This window comes from Myxocyprinus asiaticus, chromosome 42 (assembly GCF_019703515.2).
Source record: "Myxocyprinus asiaticus isolate MX2 ecotype Aquarium Trade chromosome 42, UBuf_Myxa_2, whole genome shotgun sequence".
Lineage (NCBI taxonomy): Eukaryota > Metazoa > Chordata > Actinopteri > Cypriniformes > Catostomidae > Myxocyprinus > Myxocyprinus asiaticus.
The window spans coordinates 28,252,269-28,266,144 of NC_059385.1; the positions used below are offsets into that span (position 1 = coordinate 28,252,269).

Consider the following 13,876-nt stretch of genomic DNA (forward strand, 5'->3'; position numbering starts at 1 on the left):
GATATAAATTTGAGTATTTCAGTCTATTACTAAAAGATTTATTGCAGTGACAAATAAACAACTGTTATGTGACTTTGCTTTGTAATGAATGATCTGCAGGATGTCATGACGCTACTTTGTAGTTTTTGCATCAAACTTTGACATAGACCCTCTAAACAACGGTAATTACAACCGTTGCATGTTTGATAAACATCCTGTACACAAATATAACTGCAATAACAAAGAATGTTTGATGCAGCTGGTATAAAGAATGAAAGAAACTATTTGCCTGGAGTAGCTCATGACAGTCAGAGAGAAAAAGAGAGAAAGTGTCCAGAACTTCCCACACAGAGAGCAGTTGGTGAATGAAACACATTGTGTCACATAGGACACGGCAACAAACCGCTCATTGAATTGTTGTGGGGTAAGATTAATGCACAAACAGCACAATGCAAACGTATAAAGCCCAATTTAGAGGACGACACGGCGGAGTCAGGCGCCTTACACTCCAGTCTCAGATCTGAGCAAGTCATAAGGACAAGATTTACCTTCTTCATCATGGATTTCTTTTTGTTTTAGTTTTTAAATGTGCTTTGATGCAAGTATGGTAAGTTCTACTTGTTTGATATAATGTGTACTAATACTGAATGTATACAGTTTACACAATTCAAATGTTCTATTCTGAATGATACAAATATTATTTGCTAAAGCAAGCATCACTATTATTTGTGCTCATATTGAGGTGTGCTATTACTTTTCAGAGCGATCAAATGTATTATTTTAAAATGGGGGAAAAATCCTATAGACTTACATTGAAAAAGGAATCCAAGCCATATCTAGGGACCTAGATCGATCATACAAAATTTGGTGACACTAGGTTGAAAGTTTTGCTACTGAAATCAGTCTGTGCTTACTGAAATTAAAACCACTGCCCCCAGTGGCCAAAGCTGGAATTGTTGTTGAAGTGAAATCTCCACAGGGTGGCACCAAAAGCAAGTTGATTTTATGTTGTTGTAAATGATGTCATAGTCAACATGAATGAATATTTTATTAACTCTATGCCCTAACCCGAACCCTAACCCTAAACCTGACCACCAGTGGAGTTAAATATAATATTAGAGCAAAAAGCATCCTCAGAATAGCACTCACCACTGTTTTTGTGAACATGATTACTTCCTGGTTTCTGTGGGACCAGAATATGTCTCAGAGGTTGCTCTTGCGATGCAATATCAGTAGCATCACATACTTGAATTAATGCAAAAAATGTCTGATGGGGGATGGCACTTGTCAGACTTGAAGGTCAATTTCAGGGTACATGAGCATTCGGAAGTAGCACATCGATTTCCCATGAGATCATGTTGCTAGAATATCATATAGACTAAAGTGTGGACTCTTCTGGCATGGGTCAGTAATTAACCATCAAGAACACCAGCAACCACCTAGAAATACCCTAGCAACCACCCATAATTCCCTAGCAACCACATAGCAATGCCATGGCAACCACCCACAACACACTAGCAATTTTTGCATGGGCAAGGACCACTCTGGTATTCTTCAGAAACCTAGGTTTGTGATATTTCCAAAAAACCATAAGCAGTGGCCCTAACAACTTTCACCTGGCTGACAAAAAACAAACAAACAACAACACAGATTTACATTGAAGAAGGGGCTCAAGCAATATCTAGAGTTCAGAATATGATCGAGAGTTCATGGCAAATTTGACACAAACTTGCCGCAAATTCGCCACTGATTGTTTTCACATGCAAATTATGCTTTGTGTCAAACTCTTCATTGTTGCCAAAGATTTGTTGCAGGTTCACCACTACCGGTGAAGAGCTGCAAACTTTTGGCAAACATTTGTGGCAAATCACAAGCTCATTTGCATGTGAAAACAATGAGTGGCAAATTTGTGGCAAGTTTGCGGCTAGTTTGTCAGAACTCTAGATTTATGTCAGAACACCCAAGCATTGCGGCGGCATGTTTTGCATGGCCAAACACCAAAAAAATCTAGTTTTGTGTATGTGTGTGTGTGTGTGTTTTTTTAAAGTCCAAACACTGGCTCAACTGTGATTCACTGCACTGAATTCAGGTGATGAAATATGCTCTGGGGTGAAAAGCGGTAATGAATCTGTTGTTAGTGTATTCTCCCAATACAAGAAACTGTGAACAGGATATGCTGTTACTGTGTGTCTTAAGGTCTTATTACATGTTGTGCATGGGATTAAGATCCACACAATGACTACATGAAAGCATGGATTAGAGGAGTGTTCAGATTACACATTACACACATGATTAGGCTTTAGGCTCGTGTGTTAAGCAAGTCTCCTGTCACACTTCAGAGTACTCTTGTTAGTGTAGTGCAATACAACAACAACAACAACAACAACAACAACAACTTTATTTTTAGATTTTCTTAACTAAATGTAAGTGGTTCTTATTGTGCAAAACTTGCTGCCATTATGACTATGCTATGGTGTTGTGGGTGGTTGCCATGGCGTTGCTATGTGGTTGCTAAGGTATGGTGTTTTGATCTCACCATGGAATAATTTTTTATTTTTATTAATTCTGCCTTTATATCACAATTTTTATTTTATTTCTTGCAAGATATTTTAAACTCAAGAAATATAAAGATATAAAGTCATATAAGAAGATATAAAGTCGCAATTGTGAGATTTAAACGTTCAATTGCGATTTTATTTCTCGGAATTGCTTTATATCTTCTTATATGGCTTCATATCTCTGTATTTCTCATAGTATTTACATCTTGCAATACATTATACTGTATCTTGCAATTGTTACTTTATATCTCACAATTGTAAGCTTAAATCCCACAATTGTGAATTGTGATGGAATTGTGATTGTGACACCGTGCTGCCCCCCCGCAAGATGCCCGTGTCGCCCATGCCTAAATCCGCCACTGCAAATGTGAGTCTGAATCTTGCAATTGTGACTTTATTCTCAGAATTATGCCTTTTTGTCTCACAATTGTGACTACATTTCACAATTGTTAGTTTAAATCTTGCAGTTGGCACTTTATATCTTGCAATTGTGAATTTAAATCTTGCAATTGTGACTTTATTTCTCGGAATTGTGACTTTTATATCCTGCAACTGCAACTTTATATCTCACAAATGAGAGCTTAAATCTTGCAGTTGTGACTTTAATTCTTGGAATTGCGACTTTATAACTTGCAATTGCGACTTTGTATCCTGAAATTGTGACATCATATCTCTCAATTGTGAGTTTAAATCTCGCAATTGTTACTTTATGTTGCATAGCTACTACTTTAAATCTCTCAGTTGTGATTTTACATTTCGCAATTGTGAGTTTAAATCTTGCAATTGCAACTTAATTTCTCGGAATTGCAACTTTAGCTAAAGAGACAGCTTGAACAGGCTGGGGGACAAGCTAACCACCTTAGGCTAGTTTAAGGTGGTCCTTTCAGCTGGAATGGCTCGGATATCTCATTCAACATAAGTGTTTGGGAATTTTTAACATCCGTCAGGCAAAATAGTAAAATCTGATCACTTACCTGGGACAAGTTATACACCAAATGTAATACTTTGAGTGAGGTGTTTATTGAAATCCCTAACCCTAAGAACATGCAATAGTAGTGATGCTTGCCTTAGCAAACGCCACTTATAACTTTCAGAGGGAGAAACACAGAGTAAAAAAGAGAGAGAGAAAGATGTAGAAAGCAATGCTTGGCATCCAACAGACAAAAGGGTGGGACTGGCAGGCAAAGCGGTGATTTGTAAAGCTCATGTTCTCCTTTATGATCCCCTCATCTAACGAGCGCATTTGATTAAAGTAAGGCTCGGAGATGAAGAACTTTTCACAGGATTACTGTCAGTTATTCCAACACACACACACACACACACACACACACACATGTTGGTGCAGCTATCATTATGAGGACTCTCCATAGACATAATGATTTTTATACTGTACAAACTATAGATTATATCCCCTAACCCTACCCCTAAACCTAACCCTCACAAAAAACTTTCTGCATTTTTACATTTTCAATAAAACTTCGTTTAGTATGGTTTTTAAGCGATTTAAATTATGGGAACACTAGAAATGTCCTCATAAACCACATTTATAGCGTAATACCCTTGTAATTACCAGTTTGTAACCTAAACAATTTCCTCGTAAACCACTTAAACCTTACCCCCCCCCCCCCCCCCTCCCCACACACACACACACACACACAGAGTCATTCAGTGTTGGATGCTGTACTGTCTGTGTGAAACCTGAGCTGGGTGAAGCTATAATGGGCAGTATGAGATGATGTGAAGACTGGCCGAGCCGGAGAGGGAGTTTCCTCAGTATTCTCTAATCCACATTTGTCTCTGTTAGGCAGTCTGTTTCGCTTTGATCTTGGAGAAGCTAAAAGAGGGAATGTAAAGGTAAGGTTTTTGTTTGTATTATGTAGGGTTTTAGAATGTAGTCCTCAGCTGATGGTTAGTCAAAATAGATTTAAGCTTACACCCCTGTTGGAAAGGAGAATGACAAATGGGATCTCCTTATTATCGCAGTTGTTTCTCCTAGAAAGAAATGGTATTAAATGGAGAGCAAACAGAGACTTTTACTGAAGCTTCGTGCTTACAATTTTCTCCTAATTCCGGTAATCTCCTATAGAGTTTCAGAACAACTTCTCAAACTTTGCTCAGATTTGCCAAGATGTCAAAGCCTGCAATTAGACATTTGAGGAACTCAAACATTTCTCATCAAATTCCTCTGAGACCAAATGATTTGACCTACACTATCCACAACAAATTTAGCTCTCTACTCTTACTGTAACAATTTGTGTCTTATTTGTGTCCATTTTTCTTTTTCTTCAGGCATTTCAGGAGAAACATCTGCAAAAATGTTGATACTTAATAGAAACATAACATAAGTTTTTCTCTGGGAATGTACTGCACATTTTTCATGTATTAACGTACCTACTTACAATAGACATTTTCTGGCATTTTGTGCATTGTGTATGTAATTCTATATCTTATTATAGAGCATTGTCTTACAGCATTTAAGTATCATCAGGGCTATTTGCAAACAATTTTTGCTAAAGTTACTTGACTGTGTCAAATTTTGAACTAGTGGCGAAAGGTGACAAGTCTTTGTCGTTATATGCACCACTGTTATTTAACAATTGTTAAATATTTAGCTTACTTCAAAGGTGAAGTGTGTAATAATAATAAAAATGTTAAAATATTTTCTTCTATTTCAGCTTAATATGCAGAGATAACTATAAGTTCAGTTTGGGGCTGGAATATCTTTTTGTCTTACCAATGACAAACATGAGTGTTTGGGAAACCTGTTTGAAAACAGTCATTATCCTCCTGAGACCCCCGTGTGACTGCTGTGTGCATTTTCCAATTCCCTTTTTGATTTGTAACTAGTAGGACCTAATAAACAAGCAAAAAATAAAAATGTCTAGAGCAAATAGTTTTCATAAATATTTATGTCCACATATGTGGACAACGGAACTAAGTTATGACATTTTAAGTAATACCAAGCTATAGATAGTCAGATTTTTTTCATCAAATAGTTTATTATGTGTCCAGGAGGATGTTTTTGAGATGTTATAGACATTACAGCTGATTTTCTATAAAGCTGAATTAATCATTCTTATTAAAAGTAATGGCCAGCATCATCAAATCACTGCAAACCATGTTAAAATAAAAATGTACATTCTAAAATTCTAAATTTATATACTGATTATCATTGTCTCATGTCTGCCAAACATGTTTAGTGGTCCAAACATCATCTGCAGCCTAAAAACTCAACTTTTGGTCAGATTTAAGGAGTGAATGCACTTAGCTGCATGGAAAGCTATAGGATGCACCCTTGCTCCCTATTTAGTGAATGACTTAACCTCCAGTGTGCTGCCTGTCTGCACTGGTCTCAGAACAGTTAGAAATGCATCTTATGTTCATACTAACTCCATATAAATCCTCTGAAAGCAAATTATTTTGTTTTAGCTTTTGCATGCATACATTTATTCTCAATGTGAAAATGCATAGTAATATATAGGAATGCATTTAATAATGTTAATGAATAGAACCATATTGTACAGTGATAACAAAATAATACAATAACAAAATGTATATTAAAATGAAACGAATTGACCCACAGATGTGTTAATGTTGAAAAATATTCAAAATAACTAACATGTATTTTCAACTTTTGTGGGAACACGGTCCTAATTTCAACATATGTGGACATCATACTTATCAGCATGCTGGCGCGTGAAAAATTAATGGATTTTTTAAAGCCACATATCAAATGAAACTAGAGACGCTACTTTTTACAACCAAACATGTTTCATTCAAAAAACTTAAAGCGGTTTCTTACCAGAGGCACTTTTGTTGGCACTGTGCCAGTAGCAGCACTTCCTGTATATCAAGGTCTTGCTGTTGAGTCACGTGACGCGATGCAGCAGAAGTTTAACCCTTAAATGACAGTGTAGAGTCTTGCGAACAGTATTCAGCTGGTTTTGATTCATTTAAATTATGCGTTGTGTAAAGCGAAGCCAAAATACAAGGGGTCGCACAAGGTTATTTTTGCAATTCCATCTGGTGATGCTCAGACTGATCACACTGAATTTGGTGGCAGGAGGTCGAAAGTTCTGCTGCTGAAATTGTTTACTAAAATGTAACTAGTGCCCCCAGTGGCCGAAGCTGGAAGCATTATTAAGGTGAAATGTACACAGTGTGGTGCCAAAAGTGAGTTGTATTATTAGTTGAGGGGTTGATTTCAAAAGAACATTAACAGCTCAAAATAAACAGCATTTGTGTGTTAATAAGACTCAGGGGATGCAGAACTGCAGGCGGAAGGATGAGGTGGAAATAAGGTTAACCAACTGGCATGATATACACTGCACTGAATGTCAAGCGTGAAAGGCTGCTCTCTAATTTAAACAAGCAACCTTGACTCGTTGCCACATAAGCTGTTGTTTTTCTGCTTTGAAAGAATGGAGGGGTCCGAGGGGCCAAGTTCACTAGTCTCAGCTCTCTCACATGATAAGGTCAAGCTGGGGTCGTCTGGGCTTTTATGTGTTCAGGATGAGTGGTCTTGACGGAGGTGGGGGTCAGTGTTGTTTCTCTGTAGAAGGAAAGAGAGTGTTGGTAGGGGTTAGTGGTGGGGATTTTTTTTAATCTTTTTGATCTTAGTGACTCGAATCTTTTAAATCCATTCACCAGAATGTTTCATTTAGATTAATTAGTTAAGCGACTCTTTCTGTAGGTTACATAATTATACCAGTAGGTGAGTACTTGAGTGCTATTTTGTGTGTTATGAGTGTGTCAGTGGATGACAGATTACTTTAAAAGCATTCATGTCATTCACAACTGAAACAAGTCTTATTTTCCTTTATTAAAATTTGCTTGTTGACAGATCTACTAAGAGACTTGAGAAACAGTGTTTAAGCACCATAAACATTTTACTCACAAATGACAACAAAGCAGATCGATCATTTATTTCCTCTTTTTTGTCAGCTGCTGGGCTTGACTTTTATCAAGCTATAGAAAGAGACAACAATAGTTTAAATAAATGGATCATTATTCAGATAATTCTGGGATAATTTCTCTGCCGTCTTTCTCTCCTTGCTGATCGAGATTGGCTTGTATGCCGAACTGAACGAACAACATGCCCCCTTTCGTTCTTTCATTGTCGGTCAGCAGATTTGTTCAGTTCATTCATAAAGGAAATGTCTGAAAATCAGATCTGTTTTGATTAATTTTGTTCAGTGAAGGGAGTATTCGTTCAGTAGGTCAAACCAATGATATGCACCTTCATGGAATGCATTCGAATGCAATTTGTTTATGCTAAAGTAATTTTTTAAAGGCAGGAAAAACCCACCAAAGCATCTTTTCGAAAGAAAGACTTCAGTGAATGAAAATAAATCAGTGCATTGAAGTGAGTGAGAATGATTCATTAACTTAAAATATTCATTCAAAAACACAGAATCATTCATGAATAAAACACCCACTAAGAGTGAACATTCATGATTTTAATGAAGGTATCGAGATGCAGACCCTGTAATTTCTAAGATAATTTCCTACCACTTTGCTTTAGACTTGCCCTCCCCCCTCATTCATTAGCAGCCATTAATTTCCAGGACAGACCATTAGAAAACTTAAACAAGGGTTGAGAGTGAGAGAGGGGAAGATGGGTGGCTACAAGGCAGAAAAACAGCTTTGAAACAAAAAAATCACGTGTGAAGATCATGAGGGGTATGTTGTGGGGCCCGGTGTCTCTCTGGATGGAGCCATGCTGTGTTACTGTCAAGTGATTTCTGTTCAACATAAAAGACATGCATTCACTTGTATACACAAGTTAGGTTGGATTAAAACACTGGAATGTGTCTCCTCAACTATTCTGTTGAATGGGTTCAAAAACTTTGGCAGGCAGCTTCGACAAATATGATTTTGGAGTTTTATAAATCTGCTACAACTACAAACACCATCTATGATACAATTACTCATAATTAGTGACAGATCAACATATCGGCCAAGCCGATTAATCGGCCGATATTTTGTGATTTTTGGCCTCTACCAATAACTGTGCCCAATTGGCCAATGAACAAGCCTGACCTCATGAAAATTATGTGGCTGTGGCGACATTTTTGCAAAATGATATTACATGGTTCCTTACACATATCATGGCAGTTCAGCACTTGTAAATGTAGTTGGTTATGTAATGCAAACGTATCACAAATCAAAATGTAACGGCAATTCATGCTATACATGCAATGTAAGTCATGGTCTATAGTAAAAGTGTTTAGATGTCATAAGATAGCATTGTGTGAGGAACAGAGTAAAAGTAAGTGTTGATGAACTGATAATCTGCCGTTTTACATTTGTTTTTTATGAAAATATACAATTTATAAAATTCATTGTTGTTGTAGCGCCTCTAGTGTTTATATTACTGGAAACTGTTGCAATACTTACAATGAGCAACGTAAAAGTGATTTTGCAAAAACTTAGGTAAAGTAACAATATTCAATGAGACCAGGTTGCAATAAACAGATGTGGTTCATTTAATTCAGCAATTTTGTGTAATTTTGTCTTATTTGTTATTATAAACTTGTATGTATATATCTGCATTACATCAACCTTTGGCCACCCTGCTCTGCAGATATTATTATTGGCACGGGCCATTAAAAAAAACATATATTACACAACTATTACTCACAATTAATTTTGCATTAAAGCAATTAATTTGGTACTTCCTTTGCATTTTACACTTGTTTTACATTACATTATTAGGTCTAAATTTATTTGAAGGACACTTTCATTCAAAGATTTATTTATTTAGTTTTTTATTTTTTATCAGCATGTGCATTCCCTAGGAATCAGACCCATAACTTTGATGTTGTTGACATTGTTAGCTTGGACTGGAGTCATTGGCTCAGAGTTTAAATTGGAAGCCTAGTTGTTGGAGCTTGCTAAGGCAAGCAGAGTTAACACTACTACTGGTACTCAAATTTAGGTTTAGGGATTTGAAAAAAAACCCTAACCCTGAGTATTAAACTTAGATGCGTAACTCATCCTACACCATTTGTGCTACGTACATGCTAATTGAAGAGAGGTGTGCTATTTGTGCTAAGTGTTTTTGGCAAACAAATACGATAGACTTACATTAAAAGAGGGACCCAAACCATATCTAGGGACCAGAATCTCATAGAGACCTGGGGATGGGCTTTTATCTGACTGATCTCACTGTGGAATCGGAAACAGTAGATTGACTTTTCTTTAGCTAAAATCGGTCTGTGCTTACTGAAATGCGATAAACTGCCCCCAGTGGCCAAAGCGATTAGTGTTGTTGGGCGAAAGGGCATGTGTAAGCTCCATATTCCAGGTAAAATGTCCATGGAGAGGCGACAAAAGCAAGATATTTTCAGCTGTATAGGGTGTAGTTCATTGAAGAGGAATGCATATTTTATAAACTGAAGCCCCCAACCCAAACCCCAAACCTAAACCTAACTAGCAGTGAAGTACAAATGTAATGTTAGAGGGAAAATGCTTGAACCCTTGAACCACAGCAAGTATGTCTGATGGGAGATGGCGCTTGTCAGTGAGTCATTATAATGTGTCCGATCCTAGGGTACTGGAACTCTTTGAAACAACATGCTGACTTCCCATGATCATGTTGTCTTTTTAATTAGGTGTGTAAGAAACCACCTAGCAACCAGCCAGAACACCCTAGCAACCACATAACAACATGATACAAACCACTCAGAACACTTTAGCACACCCTGCAATCATTCAAAACATTCTAGCACCCTGGCGGCGAGCTTAGCACCACTTTTGCTCTCTTCAGAAAATGTAAGAATCTTGTTTTAGTTCACGCCTCAACCATGCTGTTGAAATTTGAAGAAAAGAGTGCAAATGTAACATTGGCTGCCAGTTTTGACAGTTTGTCTTCTGACTTTCATAAATCTGTGGTAAAAATGAGCTGTAATGCAATTACTCATAATTTATTTCACATTAAAGCAACTGTCTCAGGATCATATTGCATCAGTTACACTCTACCTCATATTTTAGGCAACGTTTAAAGAATTTACAACTCAGCTGGGACTGGGGACAAAGTGCTTGGATTTGCAATTACAAGCCTAGTTATTAGTGGTGCTCACTATTACTTTTCAAAGCAATTGGACTTATGATTTTTGTCTGGTTGATGTTAAAACAGGTGAAAAGAAAACAGACTTGTATATCTAGAAACCGTTATATCATGAAAAACTTATATAATATAATTTCATAGTAATCACCCACAACATCCTACCATTGTGGCTGTTTTGCATGGGCAAGCGCCACTCAGTACATGTAAAAATCTAATTTAAAATCTGTAACTAAAAGGAATGTCTATGAAATCAACTCCAAATATTGTCTAATAGTATATCAAGTCATATTCCTGCTATACAGAAGGCAGTATCAAATCAGTAATAACATTACTAGTGATACTGAACAGCAGGATACAGCTGCATCACGTACATGCACAATGCATCACGTAATGTAATATTCACCCATTTTGTTGACGACAGAAGGCCATTTCTGCTCCTACACCCCTCCACACCCACATTACACTGCACAGAGGGGCACGGAAGCAGCGTTTGATTAGCCTCCTTAACCAAGGTCTGCTCCAGACACAATAATGACATTATTAAAGCATTATAGATTCTTATCAAACAAAGCCTGAGTTCATGTCCTTAAAGAAAACACTCTGGACTGTATTCAGAGCAACATAGAAGAAGCATACTCCCCCAATTTCTTTTTAAAAGACACAAAATAAATAATTTGTGCCGGAACGGGAATGCTATCAGGCTATTTCCACACACTTTGAATGAGGGTGCTTAACCTCTCCAGGAAGTTTAACTAAATCTGTGCTTTTTTATTTTACATTTGAGATTATATTGAGGTTTGACATTTTTGCAACCCCATCACCAAAGTGTGATACATGGTATTTTCTATTAATAAATAAATAAAAATAAAAACTAAATAAACATATTAATGGAATCCTGTGATAGGATGCATTAGAGACTAATAAAAAAAAAATGTCAGAATGGGTGACAGGGTTGCAAGTAACAGGGTTTAAAGGTGACGTAAGCGATTTCAGCGTTCTGAAGCTTTCACGTTACTGAGCCGTTGAATCAGCCACGCCCCCTCAATCCAAAATCCCGCCCTCCAAAGACAATTTTGAGACCAAAACCCAGCAAAAGAGCAGCATTGTTTGTTCGTGTGGCTGTCAAATCCAACAGTGGCACAATAGCGTCCTCAACTGACAAACATTATGAATCACAGCCTCAATGATCCGCTTCAAATACAACACTATGAGAACGAGCAAAATGATTGACAGGTGAAAAGCGTCATTTTTGTTTGCTGTTTATAAAGTCTACAGCTGTAACAGAGACCGGCGAGATATCTCAGGACACTTATTTCATTAATATCTTTAAGGGAGTATGACATTTTTTTGCATACTTTTCCATGAAAAAAATCACTTAAGCCCACAGCACTTTTAAGATTTGACTAGCTATCACTTAGTGGAGGCTTGCAAATGTTTTGGCTCCAAATGGTTGGTTTGTAGTTACTGATAAACTTTTACTACCCACAAATAAAAAAAAGGATATTTTTTTTCTTTTTGGTAACAGGGTTGAATGGTTTTACTTTACACTATAATTTGTGTAAAAACTTTGAAAAATGAATCAGAGTGTTTACTTTTCTTGATGCCATGCTGTAGAAAGGGTCCAAATTATATTAAACACCAAGAGGTAACAGGGTTGTAAGTAACAGGGTTGCTGATTTTCCATAAAGTAAAGAAAATATTTGTTTGATCGTTGTTCTTACAGTAACTTTGGTAACAGGTTTGAATGCTTGAGGTTGACAAATGCAACACTAAATGTGTAAAAAGTGAGAAAATAGGTACCAAAATTTCATAGAATGCTCAATTTAGGTTTTAAAAGGGGCGACAACATGCTGTAACTAGGTTGCACACAAATTGTAGGACACAGCTAAATGTTTTTTTTTTTCATTAAAATAATAATAACACAAAAATACAAAAATTCAACAGATGTGAATAGGATGTTCAACTCCAATTTATATTTCTTTTCTTTGTTGCTTAATAACTGCACTAGACTCCATGACCATCCTCCTGGAAAGGATCTTTCGATATGTCTGAAGAGCAAGAGAGAATTACAGTCCTGCTTTGGAGTATTTGAGCATCTAAGAGGCTTATGGATTCCACATAACACCAGACTGCACTGTGTTTTACAAGTTTTTTTGATCATTCCGTACTTTATGTGGCATCTACATAGTTCACACTTCCTTCCCCACACATTAAAAGCAAAACATTTAATTTAGAGATCTGAAAATGGCAAGTGGTGGGCTTAATTGACAAATTATTCTCATAAAAAGCACTTTATGAAATGCACATGTTTATACAAGTCCAGAGCGATTTCTTTAAATTACTTCCCATGTTTCCTCAAAAACTTGGGTACAAATAAATCAATAAAGGGAGTAGTAATAATGCAATATACCTGCCCACATGGCTGTAATTCAAACCACATACTACATAGTACCAAGGTATATGGCCATGGTACATTAGTATTATTGCTATGGTTCTTGATAGGCTGATAGTTCATAGGTTCTTTGACATGCACTCTGTTAGCCAATCAACTTGCAAACTCCCTCTTTGTCTAACATCTAAATTGCACAGTTTGTTCGCAGGTAAGCCGGTTTCACTGCAGCGCTCTATGAGAATTTTCTCTCTGAAACTCTCCTCCTCCCCAGCACCACTTGTCTTGATCTGCTTTGAGGGGATTGGTTGTGTGTCGAATTGTACAGCAGCTGCATTTCCTACATGCTCGATGAAGCTTGTCTTGTGTATGTCTAAATGTGTAGCAGCAGTTAATCTGCCAAGACTAAACCTACCAACTTCACAGTACCACAGTACCACAGTACCTTAATAATTCACAGTACCTTTCACAGTACATTTTTTTATGTGGCAAACCACTTCAAATATGAATCTTTACTCCCAATGTATTAAGAGAGTTAATCATATTTACTGTAACTACCACAATAGCTTCTACTTAACTTTTTTCATATTAAAAAAAGCTTTTATCTTTAATGAACATCTTTTCCTTACTCCTTCCACATCTACCTCACAAAGACAGTAAATTATATTCTTATTGGAGGAAATAAGTAATGTTAACTGTTCATTTCAAAGCCTTATCTTTCTAGCTTTTATAGAGAGAAAATTCAAGCAAGTTCCTTATCTGGGTGTACAGGATAATTAAGGAAATACCTAGCATTAAGCCAAGCATGAGAGTTGAGGTGGGATGGTGGGGGGTTACCGGCTTGTTGTGGCTGTGTGGGTTCCTGGCATGCTGATTTGT

The 13,876-nt window shown here is 36.9% G+C and overlaps 1 long non-coding RNA gene across 1 annotated transcript; it reads left to right on the top strand.

Annotated features, from left to right (window-relative positions):
* The first annotated feature begins 413 nt into the window (after window positions 1–413).
* LOC127432680 (uncharacterized) lies at window positions 414–13,546 on the top strand. The gene is made up of 3 exons (XR_007895782.1): window positions 414–586; window positions 4,342–4,391; window positions 12,617–13,546. It is a non-coding gene; the product is annotated as an uncharacterized LOC127432680 (long non-coding RNA).
* Window positions 13,547–13,876: the final 330 nt, after the last annotated feature.